The sequence below is a fragment of the Ambystoma mexicanum genome, chromosome 1p (genome assembly GCF_040938575.1).
Source record: "Ambystoma mexicanum isolate Mex_15411 chromosome 1p, UKY_AmexF1_1, whole genome shotgun sequence".
Taxonomy (NCBI): Eukaryota; Metazoa; Chordata; class Amphibia; order Caudata; family Ambystomatidae; genus Ambystoma; species Ambystoma mexicanum.
The window spans coordinates 299,295,874-299,317,135 of NC_090921.1; the positions used below are offsets into that span (position 1 = coordinate 299,295,874).

A 21,262-nucleotide genomic window follows, 5' to 3' on the forward strand; every position below is an offset into this window, starting at 1 on the left:
GATGTGAATGACACAAGGCCTAGTAAGATTGTTATTTTGTCCTCCTTCTGTCCTCCCTTCCTTGTCTTGTCGCGCCTAGCAACACTTGTGTACAGATGCGTTATAAATTACTTATCTTACCATATATCATATCATATCATATGATAGAAAAGCGCTCCATTGCATCCTGAAGAAAGGTCTGCGATCAATAAATACCCTAATAATAGTAGAAAGGTTTCAGTTGATGGAGCATAATGCATTTTCAGATTATTTTGAGGGACTTTATTTGTTTATGACAAAGGGCTTCATTAGGAGTTGGGATATTATTCCTTTGGAAATATTGCCAAACAACAATGCTACATGGTATAAGCATGCAGTAATGGGAGGGATATGCATGATTCAATAGTTATTACCCGTTTTGGAGTGTCATTGAATTCCACTGTGGAAAAGTGGTATTACCACATGGTAACAGTATATGCCATAATGCACACTGCAACAAAACCTGTAATTTGGTGGATGTCATATGTGTAAATGTGTGTCTTCACATAAGTGCTTTCATGTCCAGATGCAGCCCTACTTATTACTCTACACTCCACTCACATTTCTCCACCATCACACACTGGGACTCCTTACGGGTTTGGTGGTAATTTGATAGTAATCAGCCAAATTACCACCAAACTTGAGTACCATTGCCACCACTTGGTCTCATGGGTTTACTATTGTTGGCAATTCCCCATTTTTGGAGTGCTTAGGGCTCCATGGGGAATTTTGTTCTATATACCGCTGGCAGAAGTACTGCATGTTAAATATGTCGATTTGAAAAGGTAAAGTGACGGTTTTAACTTCAGCTTGTTGCTGTAGGGAAATTGTCCACTTTGCCTCAAAAGTTATAATTCGGTGGTGCGAGAAAAACTGGTAATTTCGTTACTGCCAAACAATGGCTGTAACGGAATAACCACAATGTTTTCCCTGCGCAGCTGACCTTGTAATGAGACCCAGTACACAGGGTTTACCCCAGTGCCCCACATCTAAAGATATGCGCTAAAATTGAGTGCCATGAAATAAGTGCAGTGAAATGCAAATAGGCTTCCCTGTTTCCATATAAACCTTTTGCAAAGCATTGGTGCGCAAAATGTATAAAGTTTAAGCATAGTGAACGCGCAAGTACACTACAATTAAAATGGGAATATCTGCCTTTACCATTTGCAAAACAATTTCAGTAGGAAACATGACAACAATATAATGACAAAGATTAAAAGTGAAACCAATACTTCAGTGTTGCTTAACTTTATAAAAATCATTATTCACTTTGAGACTCAAAATACTGTGCAGCTTTTAAACAGTTTATACGTTTGGTGTTTCCCATTTTAGAAAACGGTGAATGCGAGGTTTCACTTGCAACTGCACGTTTTGTGTTCCCTTTGGCAATGATGATGCCAGTGTAATCTAGGGAGCGGTCACTTCCCGCCCTGGAAGGGCTATTGTAATGCAGATGCTCCTGGGCTCAGGGGAATTTAGCACCTCATTACCACACCCTTGGCTTTGAATTCCTTAGTGCTGTGGAGGAGGGGGGAATGGTTGCTGCAGCCACGGCCGTAGTACAAACATTTTCAAACTTGCCTGTTCTCAAAAATGTCAGTAAAGAAGGCTCTTTTGGTGTGCACCAGCACTGGCGTAACAGGGGCCCCCACAGCCCCCGTGGTGCAGGGGGCCCCCGCTAGCACATGTCCTGGGAGGGAGCCCCATTTGGGGAAAAAAAAATATATATATTTCTTTTTTTTAAATGTTTCTTTTTGAATTCACTCTGCATTCATAAAGAAATTATTTCTGTAATAGAAATAATTTCTTTATGAAGGCAGAGTGACTACAAAAAGAAACTTTCTTTTTGAAGTCCGAGGGCTCCCCCAACCCCATGACATTGAAGACCCCCGGCTGAAGGCTTCCATGTCATGAGGTCTGGGGGAGCACTATGACTTCAAAAAGAAATAGTTTATTTTTAAAGTCACTCTGCCTTCTTAAAGAAATTATTTTCCCATTATGGTTCGGTCCTTAACGGAAATCATTTTTTTATGAAGTCAGAGTGACTTCAAAAAGAAACATTTTTTTTTTAAGTAATAGGGCTCCCTTCAACTCCATGACGTATGTAATGTATGGGTGGCTGGGTGTGCATGTGCGTGTACGGTGAAAGGGTGCACACTTAAATGTATGGGTGGCTGCTTGGGTGTGCCTGCATGGTGAAAGGGTGCACACTTAAATGTATAGGTGGCTGCCCATGTATGTGAAAAGGGTGCACAATTAAATGTATGGGTGGGTACCTGGGTGTGTATGACTGTATAAATGGCTGGGTGTGTGTATATGGTGAATGGTGTCCGTGCTTGTGTTCAGGGGCGCAATAAAACCTACATTTTGGGGGAGCTAATCCTTCAAATGTTGGGAGAGGTGCTAACTTCACGGGTGGTGGGGGAGGGGCAAACTTATTTGTGTGGGGGCATTTAACTTTTTTATGCATTGTAATTAGACTATTCTTTTTTTTTTTTTTTTTTTTTTTTTATTTGTTTTGGCTTAAGCCTTTACAAAAGAGGAAGGTAATACAAGACAGTTTGCGTTAGTTACGAAGGAGACATAACTTGTGTTGAGGTTTCTTACTGTCCACCAACCCTGCCAGGTTTTTTTCTGTTCCTATAAATGACCTACTTAGGTACCTCTATCCTTTGGATCGTTGTGTTAGATTGTCACACCACTTTCTCTTAGCACCTGGATTGCTGCAAACGTAAGTGCAGCATTTTTCCCTGAGATTATTCTGTCCCAGAGGAAGTCTGTAACTATGTCTTCCTCCCTCCGTACCAGAGCTCCGAAGAATCTTAATCGCTGAAGCCAGGTGCCTTCGCAATCCATTAGGATATGTTTTAGCGTTTGTTTGGCAGGGTTTGCGCAAATTGAGCATAATTTTATTGCCATGTGCCCTTGGTTACGTCTTGCCAAAACCGCCCCACAGTGGACGAGATTCAGTCTCATTCTGAGGAAGTCCGAGCGCAGTTTTCTATTTGGAGATTTCAGTAGATAACATGAGAGTGATCCAATTTTCTTTTCTCCCTTCAAGAATAAATTTTGAGTTGGGTCCTCTCGTGCTTTCTCCACTGTTTCAATCCAGTCCCGTTCTTCTAGTCTACATTTTACTTTAAGAGGGTTTAGAGCCAAAGTCTCTTCATTCAGGTCCAATTTTTTTAGCATTTCCAAAGTTTTCCGTTCCAACGAGATGAGAATAGCGGATTTTTTCAATAATACTTCGTGTTTGAGATCGCCATACAACGTCGAGTCCTTACTTAGTGTTATTTCCCTAAATAGTGAAATGAGCTTCCAATCAGCCATACAGTTTAAGGATTTTAGGCCTAGTTCGAATCTTAGGCTTTTTAGGGTGGCGCAGTTTGGAAGACCCAAAACTCTTTTCCAGAGGCGGCCCTCATAGTTGTCCCAGTTTATGAACCAGAGATCCGGTTTTGCTTCTAGACCGTATAGAACAACTGGAACCACATTGGCGAGATAGAACTTTACCAGAGGCAAAATAGAGAACTTGCAGAATTTATAGTTTAGCTTGATCATCTGTGATATGAATTGTGTTATTTTGACTGCCACTTCATTTTCTACTTTGTATGTCGCTGGATGTGCATGGATGTTATAACCCAGATATTTTATGGTTTCTACTGTTTTGATCCGTTCTCCTCCCATGGTCCAGTTTATGTTTTTTGCTTTTGACAATGGATGTTTAAAAATCAAGATGTTCGATTTAGATGGATTAACTGTTAATTTGTTTAATCCTACATATTCATTCAATTTGTCCAGTAGATGTTGTAGCCCTATTGATGTTCTGTCGAGGAGAACTATGTCATCCGCGTATGCCAGCCAGCAGATTTTCCTCCCATTTAATGTTGGGCTTATCAAAGCAGATGTTTCTAGAAAGTGGCCCATATCTGCCAGGAACAAGTTGAAAAACAGAGGTGCCCCCAGACACCCTTGTCTTACACCTCTATTAACTTCAACTAGTCTGGACAGGTGACCCATTGCATCGAGCCGTATTCTTAGGTTGGTGTTTTTATGAAGTTCCACCAAAATTGACAGAAGAGTTTCTGGAATTCCCCAGTTCCGGAGTTTGTCCCACAGTAGGGTTCGTTCCACCTGATCAAAGGCTTTGGACAGATCTATCCAGGCTCCGTACAGCATTTGTTTTTTCCCCCCTCTCTCTTGCTCATTCAAGATGTTTAGAATCAGGCCGTTAATAGATGTTGAGTGGCCTTTGCGAAATCCTGTTTGGAAGCGTGATAGAATGTTGGAATCTTCAACCCATTTCGTAACGTGAGTTAGTAATAGTCTCATGAAGACTTTGCTTTCAATGTCCAGCAATGCTATCGGTCTATAATTCGTTGGTTTACGACGATCCCCGGATTTGAAAAGAGGAATTATAAGGGCCGTTTTCCAAGAAGCAGGAAAGGTTCGTTGTTTTAGTATTTCTCTGAAGAGAGCGGATAATAACTTTGACCACAATAATGGTTCACTTTTCAGTGCCTGATAGGTCAACCCGTTTAAGCCCGATGCTTTTGATGATGAGGAACTGGCTATGATTTCCTGTATGTCTTCTTCACAGAAGTTAAGTTGCCAGGTAATATCTGGATTAGATCTAAATTCGCGGGTTTCGTCGCTCTTAAATGTCTCTGTCAGGTAGCTCACCCAGCCATCTTCTGACACTAGGTTGCATAATGATTGTGCATGATCCCCTTCAAACTGGTTCATTACTTCCCAGAAGTTCTTGCTGTTTTTTTCTCTGAGTGTTTGTAGTATGTGCTCTCCATCTATTTGCATACGAATTGCGTTATGCGAAATCGACCATGATTTATAGTTGGCTTTTTGGGTTCTTATTTCAGTTTTCATCTCCTCCACTGAAAGTCCTGCCTTTTTGATGTCTCTTAACGTTTTCCTGTGCTCTCTTTTTCTTTTTTGTGTGAATTCGTCAAAGGAGTGCAGGTGTTTCTGTTTAGCTTCTCCCGCTAGGTATTTGGGTGCTAAGGTTGCCCATAGGAAGTTGGTAAATCGGTGTGGATCGCATTGTGATTTCCATATGTATTCGGGAATCATTTTAAGTTTTCCATTTAAGTTAGTCCCCCCATCTTTATACTTTACAACTCTAAGTTTTCCTTTCTTCCCTTCTAGCATCTGTAATTCTCGTTCAGCTTCTGTTGTCAGAATGTTTTCGAGTGACAGCTCCAGTCTGCTGTGGTCACTTCCAGGCTCCTGTATTATTTTTAATGTATAGGGCAAAGCAAGCAGGGTTTTTGAAACGAAGATATAATCTAAGGCTGAGGAAGATTTACCTCTTCTCCAGGTTATGTATGGTTCTTTTACGCCCTCCTGTGAGCCCACTACCATATGGAGGTCCCATTGTTCCATAAAATCCTGCCATTGTTTTCCCAGAGTTCTTTTTCTCTGGGTTACTCGATCACAGTTTCCTTTCGGGGGATATAGGCAATTCGTGTTGAAGTCTCCAGCTACCACGATCTTACTAGAAACTAGAGTTGTTTTTAGTAGTTCGAATAGAGATGCTAAATTCTCTAAAAAGCAGTCTAGTTTTGATGTTGCTGGGTTCCAGTAAATATTTACAAAGACCCAAGTTGTGGTGTTTTCTTGTGTTGATACTTCGGCTCTACATGCCTGAATGCCCTGGGGATTATTCCATATTTCCTTTGCATTTTTAAAGACTTGGTTTTTTAATGCTATTAGTAAGCCTCCTGAGGGCCGACCCAGTGGTTTTTGTGTGGCTGACAAACAATGGACCATATACCCTTCGATGCTTAGCGGATTGACCAACCAGGTTTCTTGTAAAAGAATTGCATCCCCTTGATTGAATATGTGTGACCTTGCTTCTTTGCCTCTGATGACACTGGAGCCTCTTGTGTTCCAGCTAAAGATATTAACATGGTTCTTTCTAAAGTTGTTGTGTGCCCAGACCCAGCTTCTTCAGAACTTCTGACAGTATATCTGGTAAGAGCATAAGGGTGTTTTCTTTTGTTTTGAAGCCCTTTTCTAAGCTTCCTTGCTTTGTGAGAATTGCCTCATTTTGATATGTTGTTTCTTTGTTTGGGCGTGGGGGAGTGCAGTATTTGGCCATGATGTTATTTCTCTTCTTGCAGTATGAGACTTCCAGTCCATAGGATTCCAACTCGATTGAGTTTCGCAAGATGTCATTTTTTGCGGTCTCTGAGGTCATGATGAGTTCGACCAAAAATGGATCGCATGACAATGGGAATTTCACGCTTTCAATGTCCTTAGATGTTAAAGAGCGAAGGTCTCCTATTTTTTGTATTATGTTCAAGATCACTCCCCGGTTCAAGGATTTGTAGTGGCCATAGTTTGAACGCAGTCTCAGCCAAATCCTTTCATTTACATTTCCCATTGCTGTATTTTCAGATAGATTGTCACATAAATCGGTGAGTGAGCGGGTACCTTCAGCGTTCCCCTCATGATGCCTCTCAGTATCAAGTTTGACGTATTTTCCTTCTCCATTTTTGACTTGGAATGCATTTATTTCAGACGTGTTACCTCCCAGCCTGTTTGCTGGAGCAGTTGCATCTGAAGAGGTTTTACTTGAGTCCTTGGAGGTCAACGGTTTCTTTGTTAAAAAGATGGGGGCAATTTTCCTATTTTCCTGTTGATTTGTGGCAGTAACATTCCCACAAGATCTTCTTACTGCATACTGCCCTGTTTTTTGTGTGAAAATTGGAGCCCATTTGACTGCTTTGGCTATATTTTCTTTTTGAGGTTGAGCGGCTAGGTTTTTTTTCCTTGGTGTCTCCTCCGGACTTATCTGATTTTTCAGGTCCTTTACAATCTCTATGCTTTTCTTTTTTGGATTGTTTTTTTGTCCTGTCAGCTCCTCTGTTTGTAAGCCAATGCTTGCTTTTGTTACTGGAACTGTATCATCCAATTGTTTGTCTTTAGTTGATTTGGTTTTTTTAGGGATGTCGATTTTGATTTTCTGGTTTCCCTTTCCTGTATTAAGTTTATTTTTTTTGGTGCCAATAAGAGGGGTTTTAGCGTCGCCCACAATGTTGTCCTGCTCCTCACAAGACATATCAGAATATATTTTTACCTGGATCTTACCTTTTTCTTTTGTGATTTTGTTTTGCTTCAGCCCTCTGTTACGTTTGCTTTTATTTTTTGACTGTGAGGATTTGGAGCCCTTTCTCTTTGCTGAGCGGTTTCTCCTTTTTCTTCTGCCTCTTGATGTTTGTTCCCCTTGTTCTTGCCATTCCTGAGTTTTTTCCGCCAGTCTGGTTTTTTGGTTACCAGAATTGGTTTCTTTTGTGCTTTTTCCAGTATTTTCCTCTTCCTCTAGTACTGTAGCTAGTCTTAGGAATTCTTCCAATATTGAGTCTGATAGTGGGGTATCCTCCAATGAATAGTCCTGAATTTTTTCTACAGTTTCTTCTCTTTGAACTGGGGGCAGTTGTCCTTTCAATATTGAGAAGATTTCTTTCAAAAGTGTGTTGTTTTGGTTTTCAATTTGATTCTTTTCCTTCAGTGATTGCTGGATGGAGGAGATGTCGAGTCCTTGTTTTGCAATCTCAATGTTCAGTGCCTGAATTGGGGTGCTCAGTTTTGTATTCATGGCATTTGCCAGGCCCACTAGAGTAGAGTCGCAAAGGGAAATTTCTTTAGTCATTTCTAGCAATGTCCCATTTTGCGATTGGACCTCTCCTTTTAGCATCTCAAAGACTGAAACCAATGAGCTAAGAACAAAGTTCAGTGCTTTCAATGTGTCTGAATTTGGATTTGTTATTGCTTCTTCTTCATCTTTTCTTTCTAGGTCCCTTTGTTCCGGCATTTGCTGCGCAATAGTCGATGAAGATTGTGTGTTTTGTAAAGTTAGGGTGAATGCATTATCTTCCACAGGTGAGGTACAGGTTTTTTCTTCCGGATGTACTGCACCAGTATGTATTTCTGTGCTAGAAGCTGGGGTTTGGGAGTGTCTTGGTTCTTCCCAAAGAATAAGGGATTCTCCTTCGATGTCACTGTGGCTTTTATGTCGCTTGTTCCCGAAATGATTTTCTATTTTGCTTTGTATTTTTCTTGTCGAGATAGTGTATTCCAGCCCTTTTTTCCAGTTATTCATTATAGCAATATTTGGGTTTTTCTCTGACTGACTTGTTGTTGGGGTACTATGTTTTTCATCAGCATGTACCAAAACTTGGATTACGTGTCCATTCGACAGGTTGACATTCTCCTGGGCGAGTTGGGCAGTTGGTGTGACCACTTCGCAGCTTTGGTTTAAGTACGAACCATTCCTTGCCCCTTCCATATCTTTGGTGCTGCGGAGTTTCATCAAGTTTTGGTGTAATCGACACTCTGTGAAATATTCACTGATTGTTGGTAGCAGTGGTAAACAATATGTCTTACAGCATTCAATAGATCAAGGGTAGATGATCAGCTTGCATCAAAAGTGCTTACTACCAAAGTTGAAGATGAGATGCTAAATAGAATCTTTAGAAGTATCAGGACCGGAAAAATTGAATAAAAAAAGATGAAAAAAGTAACAAGACGACTTTTATCGTGCCGTAGTTGGACAACACAGCGTGATCAAAGGATATAAGATCCCGCAGTCTCACGCTGTATGAACGAGTGTTATTAACGATGTAGGCCTTACCTCAGGTTCGCCTCAGCTATTGGTGGCAGCTGGTGATCTTATGCAGAACCCATATGATTATTTGCGCCAACTGCGCCCAACAGCCGCACAACAGTCTCAGGGCTTTGCTCCAGCCGGGCTTAACGCCACAAGGGTGGTTGCCTTGGTCCTTTGTAGGCGGCCGCGATCACGTGATCCAGTCACGTGTTGCTCCTGCCTCCTGCCCCGCCTCCTCCAGGAAGCACGCTGGTGCGAGGGACGAGCGGCAACACACAATGCTGGTTCAACTGTACAAAAAGAAAGCAGCTCTCTTTACGGGTGGGTTTCGCTATGTGTTCACAAAGTTATCAATGAGCGGGCGGCTGCCTTGGTCCTTTGTAGGCGGCCGCGATCACGTGATCCAGTCACGTGTTGCTCCTGCCTCCTGCCCCGCCTCCTCCAGGAAGCACGCTGGTGCGAGGGACGAGCGGCAACACACAATGCTGGTTCAACTGTACAAAAAGAAAGCAGCTCTCTTTACGGGTGGGTTTCGCTATGTGTTCACAAAGTTATACTATTCTAGTGCAGCTTCAATGTTACAAGCAGTTAACTCTCCTCTTTAAGTCTGAAAGCACCCACTTATGGACTGCGGTGAGAATGAGCGGTCTCCTGTTCCCTCTCTACCCTTCCAATCACTACGCTTGCATGCAAGTACTAAACCCACATCACGATGTAAATTGCTTAAAACATTTGCCATTTGAATGCAGGTACTAACAGTGAAATGCTTTACGTTCGTAAATGCTGGGCCCTTGTTAACAGCGAAACACAGGTGCTGTTTAACATCTGTGTCCTGTTCTCTCCGCAACTTCCCTGAAGGTCAGCCAGGTTGAGAGACAACATAACCCAAAATTTCAGGGTGGGAGTGGGGGGGTGCTGAAGCCCAGGCAACTCAATGGTGCTACTTGTGTTCAATGCCTTGATTACTTATTGGTAATCGTCATTACTCCTAGGCCTATTCTTCCTCGTCCCTGTACTTGTGTATGAGGCAGTACTTGTGTACGAGGCACTCTGCCTCATACACAAGCACTGGTATAAGGTAGAGGTACATGGAGGTAATGCCTGACTTAGCTATGTGTAATGTTCATTACTTCAAGTCCTACTCTTCCTCATCCCAGTACTTCCCTATGAGGCAAGGAGCCTCATACGTAAGCTATGGGACAAGGAAGAGGGACATGAAAGTAATTCTGGGCCAACGAGCTGATTTTGTGGTTGGGGGTGGGAAGGAGAGGTGATATGTGGGCGGCAGGATTGTGCGATAAATCATAATGGTTGTCCATGCCCAGGCTAAGCAAGCATGATATTTGGTATTAATGGCTAGAAAGGCATTTTGGTGCAGCAAGTCTAGTCAATCCTCAGTTTGGAATGACTTTTTTTAACTGCACATTTCTGATAAAGCAGTCCTGCTAAGTGTAATTACCTGGCTATACTGGCATTTGTTTGTTGCCAGTCTAGCCATTTCTTACTGCGGCATTGTATATTTTTGTGGGTATCTGGGTATCTGTGATAAAATGATATAAGTAATTTACAACCCACCTGTACACAAGTGTTTCTAGGCGTGGCAAGACAAGAGAGGGAAGATAGAGAGAGGACAAGACAAACAATCTTACTAGGCCTTGCGTCATTCAGATCGTGCAAGTGCGAGAACGAGAAATGCAAGCGGAAAGGGGGGGGTGCAAGGAAGAGGGGGATGGGAAAACAGGGCAGTAATGCTCTGAGTAAGTGCAGCCAGGGCAGCGCGGCTCTGGGTAATGCAAGGAGAACAATGGACTGTAGGGTTGCAGTTACAGTCCCTAAGTGTGTGGTATGCCCGGAGGCAGTGCAAGGGTGACTGATCAAGAAAGAGCCTGGACTCAGTGAGACTCTGAGGGTAGCCAAGCAACCAGTCGGTACCTCAGACAGGTAAGTCAGGAAGGTCAGCAGGGGAGGGAGAGAGAGAGAAAGCAGAGGAGAAGAGGAAAGGTTTGAGCTGCTTCCAGAACTTCAAGTGTTCTGCTTAAGTTTGCGAGGGGCAGCGAGGCCATTCCAGAGGGAGGCACCTGCAGAGGAGAGAGATATACCCCCCACTCTCTGCCTGAAGAAGCGTCTAACCCTTAGAGAGTTGGAGGTAGCTGGGTGAAGGGCTCGAAAAGGAAGGTATTTTAGAAGAGAACGTTGGATGTAGTGAGGGGCCCGACCCCAGAAAGCCTTGTGGACAATGAAAAGGGTCTTGAACTTGATCTTTGTATCCACCGGGAGCCAGTGGAGAGATTTTAGGGCTGGGGAGATACGATCTCTGGGCTTTAGGCCATGGATACGTTTCGCAGTCCTGTTCTGGATTAGTTGCAGTGGGCGGAGAGTAGAGGAAGCAGCTTGAGAAAGAGGCTGTTGCAGTAGTCCAGCCAAGATAGAAACATGGCTCTGGAGACAGTGAAATTCTGGGGGAAAGTGAGAAAACGAAGAGTCCCTTTGAGGAGGAGCAGTTGGTAGTGGGACTTCTTGGCGATGTCCGAGATGTGAGGAGAGAAAGAGAGAGTGGAGTCGAAGGTGACACCAAGGTTTTATGCCTTGCAGGAAGGCGAAGGAAGAGGGCCGATGGTGGGAACCCAGAGTGAGAGGGGGAAAGCAGGGGCAGGGGTCACAAGGAGAATGATCTAAATCTTAATGGCCTTCAGGCAGAGATCGTTGGAGGCGTACCAATCCTGAATCACAGATAGACAGTCAGGAATGAGCGAGCGAGGAGAGGAGCCTGAAGGAAAGCTCAGTGTCATCTGCATAACACTGAAAGTTAGAGGAGAAGGTAGAAATCAGGTGGACAAACTAGTCAAGTAGAGGTTGGAAAACCAGGGTTAGAGGATAGAGCCCTGGGGAACGCCACAGGTAGCGAGAGAGATGGCGGAGAGAAGGGGACCAAGTTGGACCTGGGAGGGGCAGTCCAAGTGGGAGGAGGTCAGCCACTCCAGGGCCTGATCTGTGATGCCCAGGTTGTCACATAGTCGATTGATCAGGATGGAGTGGTTGACTGTGTCGAAAAGTAGAGGAAATATCAAGGAGGATTAGGACAGAAAGAATGCTGGAATCAAGGTTAGAGAGAAAATCTTCACGGGTGTACAGGAGAGCAGTTTCCATGCCTCTGGCAGCTCTGAAGTCAGACTGATGGTCATGGAGACAACAAGCAAATTCAATGTGGAGAGTAATCTGGGAGATGGCCAGCTTTTCCAAGAGTTTGCCCAGGAAATGGGTGATGGAGATTCGGCTATAGTTTGCCGGGCAGGTAGGGTCGGCAGACGGCTTCTTGAGGAGTGGGTACACAAGGCAGTGCTTAAGGGAAGAGGGGAACATTCCAGTGGCAAAAGAGTGATTACAAAAATCGGCTGAGGGTGTCAATATGGTCCTTGAGGGTTCTGGAGCAGCAGGGAAGCACCTGTTTGGCCGACACTTTCATAGATCGGATTTGTCTAGAAACCTTGTCAGGTGTTGTCAGAGAGAAAGAAGAGAAAGGAGAAGGAGAGGTAGAGATGGCCAAAGGGGGGTAGAGAGAGGAAGAGGAGATAGAGGACAGGATGTCCTGAGTTTTAGCACAGGGTCCAGAGTCATACAGATGTCCTGGGAGGGAACAGGAGAGGTAGAGGCCACAACAGGATTGACCAGTTCCTTGCAGATTTTAAAGAATATGGCCGTGTTATTAGAGGCCGCAGATACCCGGGCTTGAATGTGTGCTCTCTTCTTGATGAGTGTTATTGCTTACACTGGCATTTTGGTGCAACCCGTCTAGGTATGTCTAAATGTGGCCTGCCATGCTTTACTGTAATGTTATTACGGGTCTACACTGGTCTAAATTGTGTGGCCAGTGGGACATGTTTTCAATGTGGCATGGTATTTTTAATAGCAAAACATTAATGTTCCTTTGCACTGTTGTTGATTTGCATGTATTGGATTGGTGTTACCCTACAAAACAATTGCAAAAACTCTGGCTATGTTGGTTTCATGCTAATAAACTTAAAAATGTGGTTACAAGTAATGCAGATCACAGATAGAGCATGCTTAAGAGTATGGTTACAGGAATTGCAGGCTTAAGAATATGGTAACATATTTAGCAATCTTAGGATCTTGGTTACATATTCAGAAAGCTTAAGAATTTGGTTACCGGTTATGCTGATCACATAAATGTATACTTAAGAATTTAGTTACAATGGCTGTGAGGTCCGGGTGATACAAACTGCTGGCTTTTGTTTCAGATAAAGTCGACTTAAGAGTGTGGTTGCTAGGCTAATAGTCACTTACATGGAAGGGTAGGTCCTGCTAGGTTACTTGCAGGTGAGGTGAGTGTCACTAGGTGTTCTGTGTGAAGAGTCACGTTTTTAATTTTTTGCGGAAGGATAGTAAGTCAGGATCCAATCTAGTGGCATGTCATTCCAATAGTTAGCTGCCATGACGGGTAAGCTTGAGCCCCCTGCTTTTTGAATCTAGGCTTAGTTAATTGGCCGAGATAGGCAGCGCGTGTGGGTCTGGCAGTTTGTTTTTTTGTTATTAGACGAGAGAGATAACATGGGGCAGTGTTAGATAGACATTTGTGAGCTAGCGTTAGTACTTTGAATTTAATCCTGCCCTTCACTGGTAACCGGTGAATGTTTCTTCTGACGGTGGAGATATGGCCTGATTTGGGAATATTTAGTGTTGCTCTTATGGCGTTGTTCTGCACAATTTGGAGTTTCGTGATATTTTTAGTTGAAGAGCCGGCAAAGATGGCATTGCAATAATTGATCCTGGAGAGGATCAGAGCTCTAGCCAGGTTGATGCGGTTCTCTTCAGTAAGATATGGTCTACAGGCTGTGATGCGTTTAGATGTGTAAGCGGATGCCGATGTGATAGCATTAACTTGGCGTGATAAGGTAAGTGAGGAGTCGAGACTCATAGGGTCTTTACCTCTTTGGCGGTTGTGATGAGGTTTCCATCAATGTTGAAGGACTGGCTACCCATGATGAGGATCTCAGTCTTATTGTCATTGAGACACAGCTCATTCTGAGCCATCCAAGCTTGAATTGTGAGATAGATAGTATTTGAGGCATTTGTGTCGGTCGTGTAGTCCCCCGTTAAAGGGTTTTGTATTTGGGTGTCATCAGCATAGTTTGTGTATGTGACACCCAAATTGTCCAGTTTATTGAAGAGAGGTTTAGTAAATGTGTTGTACATGGTGGGTGACACGCATGAGCCCTGAGGCACTCCGGAAGGTGACTGCAGTAGGTTTAGCTGCTGCGGCCACGGAGAAGACTCTCATTGTACGGTTTGACAAGAATGATTGATCCATGCTATGGAGTCATTAGAGAAATGGGATTCACTGGCAAGGTGGCGGCATAGGATGTTGTGATTTACAAGGTCAAATGCCGCCGAAAGGTCCAGGAGGTGGAGGATGGGTGTGTCACCTCTGTCCCTGATCTGGTCCATTTATGCTTTAGGGTCTACTAGATTGATAGCACCACACAAGGCTGAGGATGCCAAAGGCTACGCTCTGGTCCCAAAATTCTACCCAGATGAAGTCATATGCATTCTCCCCCTGATAGTGAAGTCTAATGCAATTTGAGATGCCCTCTCGAGATACGAATAAACAACCGTGCACAGTGCAGAGCCAATACAGGCTTTTGTTTATCAGTCCCTCCCTGGGTTCTTGTTGGTTACTGGACAATTTGGGGACTTGATGGAAATGCAGAATACCTCTCCCTGGGCCCCACCCAGTGTGTTTTCTGTGGGCCCTGTGATAAGCCAGATAGATGGAAACACGTTGTGCCACTAAATCAGCCCAGGCGGTGACTTCTTGGTCAATGGTTTGGATCCTGGTTTCTGGGTGGTCCCCTGCATCTAGACTCTTCAGACCCCTGTGCCTCATGGCTCAATGTTGGCACGGCCAGCACAGGGTCCTCAGCCTTGTGTGGTGCTGGGGGCATCCGGATAGGCATGGCCCCAACACACCCAGTGAGTTCTACACTTCTGCAAACTACTCCCATCCTCGTTCTACTTGAGTTCATGGCACTACTGGAGATGACCGGGTTGGGGTGGTCTGCCCCTGTACCACGCTCCATTCCCGTTAGAGGCTCCCCAAGATGGCCCCTCTCTCCTGTACCTGAATGAGGACCAGGAGTAAGCTCTTTACTTCATAGAGTTCCGACAGGACAGCTCTGCAACCACAGCTAAAGGATGTACATGCTCCAGCATCGACTGGGACATCAGTGGACTGGATGGGTGATTCAGAAGAAGTTGGGGTACATGGGTAATGAAGGCCATCTGGCATGATGTTCTCAGGGTAATTCCTTCTTTTGCCAGGACCTGCAAGGGGACAGCTAATTGTTGGCATGATACTGTTTGACCTCCACAGCTTCGGGTCCAAGTCCGACGGATCCAACACATTTGTGCTTGGGTTATACCCCTTTATGGATGGGGTCATGATGTCTTTTTCCTTTGGGGTCATTAGGTTTTTTGGTTTATTCATCCAGGTTTTCCTGGGCCGCACTCCCTCCCCCAAGTTTAAATGCAGGTTACAAGTAGTAGTGTAACTATGGTCGTAGTTGTGGTCCAAAGCCCCCAGCTGTACGAGAAAGTCAGGTGCAGGCATGGGCGCTGAATTGGTAAAGTCTGTAATTCGGCCCCCGGAGGTCTTATGGTTCATACCCAAATATTGGTGTATTTCTTTAATTGGAAAATAAGCTCCCCCCGTAATTTGTGTAGGACTCGAGAGATGTTTTTTTCCAAGGCAAACACCCGGGCTCGGGGCCCCCACCATCTGGTGCTTGGCTGTCAATATCCTTCGCTTATGGGTTGCTTGCTCTATCCCCATCGGCTTTTTTGTAAACATTACTGTTTGGACATGAGCTCCAGATCTGATGCTCAGTTTGGCCAGGCTTTGCTGAAGAATCTCTTTCAGTAGGGGTTTTCCATCCACCCATAGTTCCTGTGAGGAGTGCTTGGGAATCTCCCATACGTATGGAGGAAAGGGGACAGGACGTAGGAGTATAATAAGGTTACTCACCGTAGTGACCACCTTACTCCTAGTCCATAGTCCCCTTTCCTCCATACGCCTGCCCGCCGTCCCCTCTAATAAGGTTCCTCTGTTATTGCTTAAAGGTCTCTGACCTGGCGATAGAAAAGGACTGATGGGCGATGCGTTTGGCAGGGCTAAGGAGGACGAGGTTACGGCCGTGTGCAGTTCCCCGCGTAAAAAGAGAGGAAGGACACATTTTTGAAAAATGTGATGCTTTTTACAAAGTGCTCCGGTCCCGTCCCACAGGACGGAGGAATGTCCCATAAGTATGGAGGAAAGGGGACTATGGACTAGGAGTAAGGTGGTCACTACTGTGAGTAACCTTATTATTCTCTTCCCTTCGTGCTGGGCCATACACGGCAGCAGTGAGCCCTGATGTAAATTGTTGAAATGATTATCAAAGTGAGTTCTTCAGAGGACCGATTCTTTGGTATTGTATTGATTTAAAAGGAAACCAGAAAATGTTTAATTAAACTAAAGAAAAAGATGCCAGTACTGTGCATTTAAATGTTTCCTTGTTCTTTCCTACTTCATTCAGGGAGGTCAATGGTTGTCTTATCTCCCTGCAATCTAACCTGGCCTATGGCCAGTGGCCGTGTACTAGAAGTAGTGGTTATATGAGGGTTGAGCGCCTTTCTCTGTGACCTTCCAGGACTGGGTACTGCTGTGGGCATAGGATCTGCTCTCCTTGGATGCAAAGGACTGTCCTGAGATCTAACTTGCACCTCAATGATTGCGCCCCTGCTCACTCCCCTCCTGATGGCTGGTAATTACCTACGACCCCCTGCTTGAGTTCCACAATGTCGTTCTTAATCCCTCTTATTAGGTCATCAAGAATGAAGAGTGAGGTATTTAGAGAGTGCTTGAACTGGGAGATACTATCCAGTATTGGAACAAGTTTCCTATCTAGGATCTCTTCTAGCGTTTCGAAATCGCTGGCTAGTGAATCCAGACTATTCTCCCCACATGAATGCATTTAGCCACTGTTCTCGATATCCACCTGTGTAAAGACCGTAGTGCCAGCCCTACCATATGCAGCAGTTCTGCATGTGTTGGGCTGGTTTCTATCCTATTAATTATGCCTGGCAGTTTCGCTTTGTAATGGACAGCTCAAGGAATATTCCACAGTGTTTGCTGAAAGTAGCAGGTCGATGCCCCCGCTTCTCCCCTGATTCCAACAGACCACAAGAGACCACTTGCCTCTCGTGCCGGAATGGTGATTATATTGCAATGCAGGCAGATAAGGAACAGCTGACTCCTCCTCATGGCCAAACAATGGGAAAATACTCTGTTCGCAAGGGGGCTGGGAGAGAGCCACAAGAGACCACTTGCCTCCCCACTTCCTGTGCCCAAAGACCGCCAGTCCACACAGCATCCTTCACCTCATGGAGTCAGCTCCCCAGAGACTTGGGTCTTCTGCCACGCACCCTCAGACAGCTTCTTTCTGCTTTTCTCGGCGTCTCTGCAATCCCCTCTCCTCAGCTCCAAATGCTCTCCCTTTTCTGTTGAGGTCCACACCTTTTAAACACCTGCCAGTCACATGTGTTTTGTCCAATAGTATTCCTCAATAGCTCTCATCCTCGTCCAAGTGCTAAACTGGTGTTCTCTGTAGGAATTCTGCATTACTCTTGGTGCCCTCTTCCTCTTCTCAGTATCTGGTGGAAGTTTAGAGGGTGGGATGGGATTAGACTGGAATATTTCATGAAGGTTGAGAGAGGATAGGGTAAATTAGTGTTTGGAAGGGGGGATATTATGTTTCACCTTTTGACATCCTCTCCCCTGCGCAGTACTGTGGGATTTCTAGGACTTGAAGTCCATTTTCTCAAAATCAGGGTTCTGTACTGTACCAATATTTATAATGGACTAGCTTCCCCTCTCTCATTGATTTTCTCTTTTTCCTTGCTTCAAGATCTCAGTTTCCTCTACCCTTTCTGTTCCCCTTATTCTTTCTCACTCCACCGCTCTCCCCTCACACACTCATACTCTTATACTTGACTCTCATCTACTTGTCCCCATTGTAAACCTAACTTTGTTCATGTGTGTCCTATAGTTGTCCTCATCTCTGTTTCTCTCTTTATTTGTGTCATCGTCTTTTTTTATCTGTTTATGCCTATATGTTGTGGCTCTGCTCTCTATTTTTGTACCCCTCTCCATTTGTGACAGTCTGTCTCTGTGGCCCTACTGCCTCACTCTCTTGTATGTGGGCTACTACATCTATCCCACTCTATACAGAGACGTCATTTGGGGGTCGCCAGGGGTCGCACCTTTGACGCCTGAGGTCTCTCTTCCTGCCCCTGTGGTCTACCTTGATACCTCCCAAAAAAGGAAAAAAACGTTTGTTTTTTTTTAATGGAAGATCCTGGGCTGTGGCAGTGCCATGTGGCTCTTTGTTTCTTGAGTGGCTGGCTTTCTTCTTCAGGCCTCTTAAGAACAACAGGGGGTTCCACAAGTGTAAGCAGTGACCCTAAATTTTAAAGAATAGGAATAACAAGTAATGTGTCTTTCTGGAATGCTATACAATAATTGTTAGACTCATTAAAGGTTTATTTCAGGCACACTTCAGGGGGTGAGTCGCTGATTTAGTCTGCTCTTAAACACCTCAAATTCACAAGGCAGGCAAAAACTTCCAAAAAGCATTTAGAGTAGAATAAGTATCCATTTCGGACCATATATTTTGTTTTATTATATATTTTGCTTTCCGCAAGTTGAAGTTATAGCATGTTTTATTCCTGCGTGTTACGATCATCACAAGACATTCCATCTCGTGCCCTCAGCCAATTCACAAAATCCTTGTGCCTAAATACTTGTGTACAGTGTAGAAATGTTTGACCACAGCACATAAAGGGGCCCTTAATTTCATTGAGCCACAATTAATGCTTTTTTGTAGTGTGCCTATCTTTATCTCCCTAGGATGCTGTTTTGGACGTTTGTTGAAGCGTATGAGGTAACGAGTGCCCAGAGTATGAGATGCCGTGTCAGTGCGCTACTTTCCCTGCGCTACTGTAAATTATTTTATGCACAGTTATGAACCCTCTCAATTGAATGTATTTTTCCAACCTCTGAAGCCTGAAAAGTAGATCCACGCAGGCTTGACATTTGGCCAACTTTGCACCAGACCGCAGATGAACTGGCCTGCTGTTAAATCTCAGTTACCAGTTTAATGGTATCCACTACAGAGTGTAATTTGCTTTCTGACTTTGAGAACATGCAGACATGTAATTGCTCATTTTACTATAGCTGTTAAATAGCTAGAGCCGGTAAGATAGCTCAGTGGGTTGAGCACTTGCAGCTGCAATGTGTGTGTTATCTGCAGGTTCGAATCCTGGCAAGGCCAACTCAGCCTTTCATCCTTCTGAGGTCGATAAATGAGCACCAACACAGGTTGGGTGATATTGCATATTTGTTATATATAAAGTGCTTAAGCATAAGTGCTATGTAATAACACTTCATTATCATTTGGCCTTGGACATCTGCATTTACAGTAATTTGGTAATATAGGCCTATGGGGATCCATTCTTGAATGAAATGTATATCACAATACAGTGATATAGTAACCATAGTTTTCATAGTCTACCCCTGGCATTTTGGTGAAATGACGTCCCTGACTCTATAACTTGCTATTTGCAATGCTATGTGTATCTCTCTATCACGTTCTTTCATTCACTTTGCCTCATTTTATTCTCTGTTTCACACTCCTTGCCCTGTATCTTGAACTCTTTTGCCATCCATTTCCAGTATTTTCCACCCTCTAGCTTTCCTTGCCTCCTCCCAGTCATTTCCTCTTCCCGTTTTTATTTCTGTTGGAAATACCCTCTTGTAAGTCGAGCATGCAAAACTGCAAACATGCTGTGTAGATCGGTGCAGCCAGCCAAGAGAGAGAAATGTGTAGCCCCGGAGATTATTATTATCAAGATAACATCTTTGGAGTAAATAGGGCTCTTTTGCTTGCTATCAGGTCAGCACAGAGTGACTGTGGGAGGAGCAGATTCAGTGGCACTCCTCTTGTTATGGAAAGTCATGAAAGGTGGAGAGAGGCTGGGGAAGCGCGCTATGAGTTAGAAGGAAAGAAAAACGCGAGCACGGCTTTGCACAGGATCGTTTGGGGAGCTTTTGCCATCCTTGCACAATGAATAGTTTATATATTGTTAGTGGCCGCATATTTTTCTTTGGCCACAAATATTTATCTTTGGACAATCACAGAACAAACACGTTTGTGAACTAGAGACAGTTTGCAGTTATTTCCGGTTAATCAGGCCACTGTTGCATGGTAATTTCCCCTCCTCCACACCAGTCCTGCTGGTGCTGAGCTCGAGGGTGAAAGAGGTGTGAAGGGCGGGCACAACATGTTCAACATGATAATAGCTCTGGCTTTGGAATTTGATCTCAAGTCTCAGAACCCAGTGGCATTCCGGAGCCAAACAAGTGGGGATAATCTGCACACTTAGGATGTTAGGAAAATGCCAAGAAAGAAAATTGTGCTCACTTTAGATGACAATACATTAACAGGCCGATTCATTGAATTAATGTGCACCGAAAAAACGGGTCACGCGTGCGAAAACGTGCGATTCGCAGTGAAATAGCGAAAATCGCAGTGCAAGTGCGATTATCGCACAGAAAACATCGCACATCAATTCATGGAAGTCCGTGCATGCGCAAAATGTGGGATGTCCGCTGAAAAAGTGCGCGGCGCACGCTGGCACACAGGTCATTGAACGCCGTGCGATAAGGCCACAGCGAATTCGCACATAGCGCGTCGCACATAACAAAAGTAGGCCTAACACGGGGCGTCACACGCAGAATGGGGAACAACTCGTGAAAATGTGGGCGTCACGGGCGAAGTACAGGAGGCAAGTGCGCAGAACGCCCACACACTCGCCTGCAACACGTATTCATGGAATCGAGTAGGGAAAAACAGTGCACGGCCAAAGACGCGCACAGGCCCATACATGTCCGCCACACGAAAGCAGGCGGTAGCGTCCCTGCGCAGGAAAAAAATGTGCGCCAGAGAAGGCCTACACGCGATCGGGCCTGGGGGAGCGTGTGCGTGTATTTCAGGGGTGCGCGAGAAGTACCACACGCGATTGGCCTGGGCGCGTGTATTTCAGAGGTGCGCGAGAAGTTCCACACGCGATTGGCCTGGGCGCGTGTATTTCAGGGGTGCGCGAGAAGTTTCACACGCGATTGGCCTGGGCGCGTGTATTTCAGAGGTGCGCGAGAAGTTCCACACGCGATTGGCCTGGGCGCGTGTATTTCAGGGGTGCGCGAGAAGTTTCACACGCGATTGGCCTGGGCACGTGTATTTCAGAGGTGCGCGAGAAGTTCCACACGCGATTGGCCTGGGTGCGTGTATTTCAGGGGTGCGTGAGAAGTTTCACACGCGATTGGCCTGGGCGAGTGTATTCCAGGGGTGCGCGAGAAGTTTCCCACGCGATTGGCCTGGGCGCGTGTTTTTCAGAGGTGCGCGAGAAGTCCCACACGCGATTGGCCTGGGCGCGTGTATTTCAGAGGTGCGCGAGAAGTTTCACACACAAATGGCCTGGGTGCGTGTATTTCAGGGGCTTGCG

The 21,262-nt window shown here is 44.8% G+C and overlaps 1 protein-coding gene across 5 annotated transcripts in view; it reads left to right on the forward strand.

Moving 5' to 3' along the window:
- The window catches only part of ABCA7 (ATP binding cassette subfamily A member 7), a 2,687,121-nt gene that overhangs the window by 355,762 nt on the left and 2,310,097 nt on the right, over positions 1 to 21,262 (forward strand). The gene's annotated exons all lie outside the window — the stretch shown is intronic.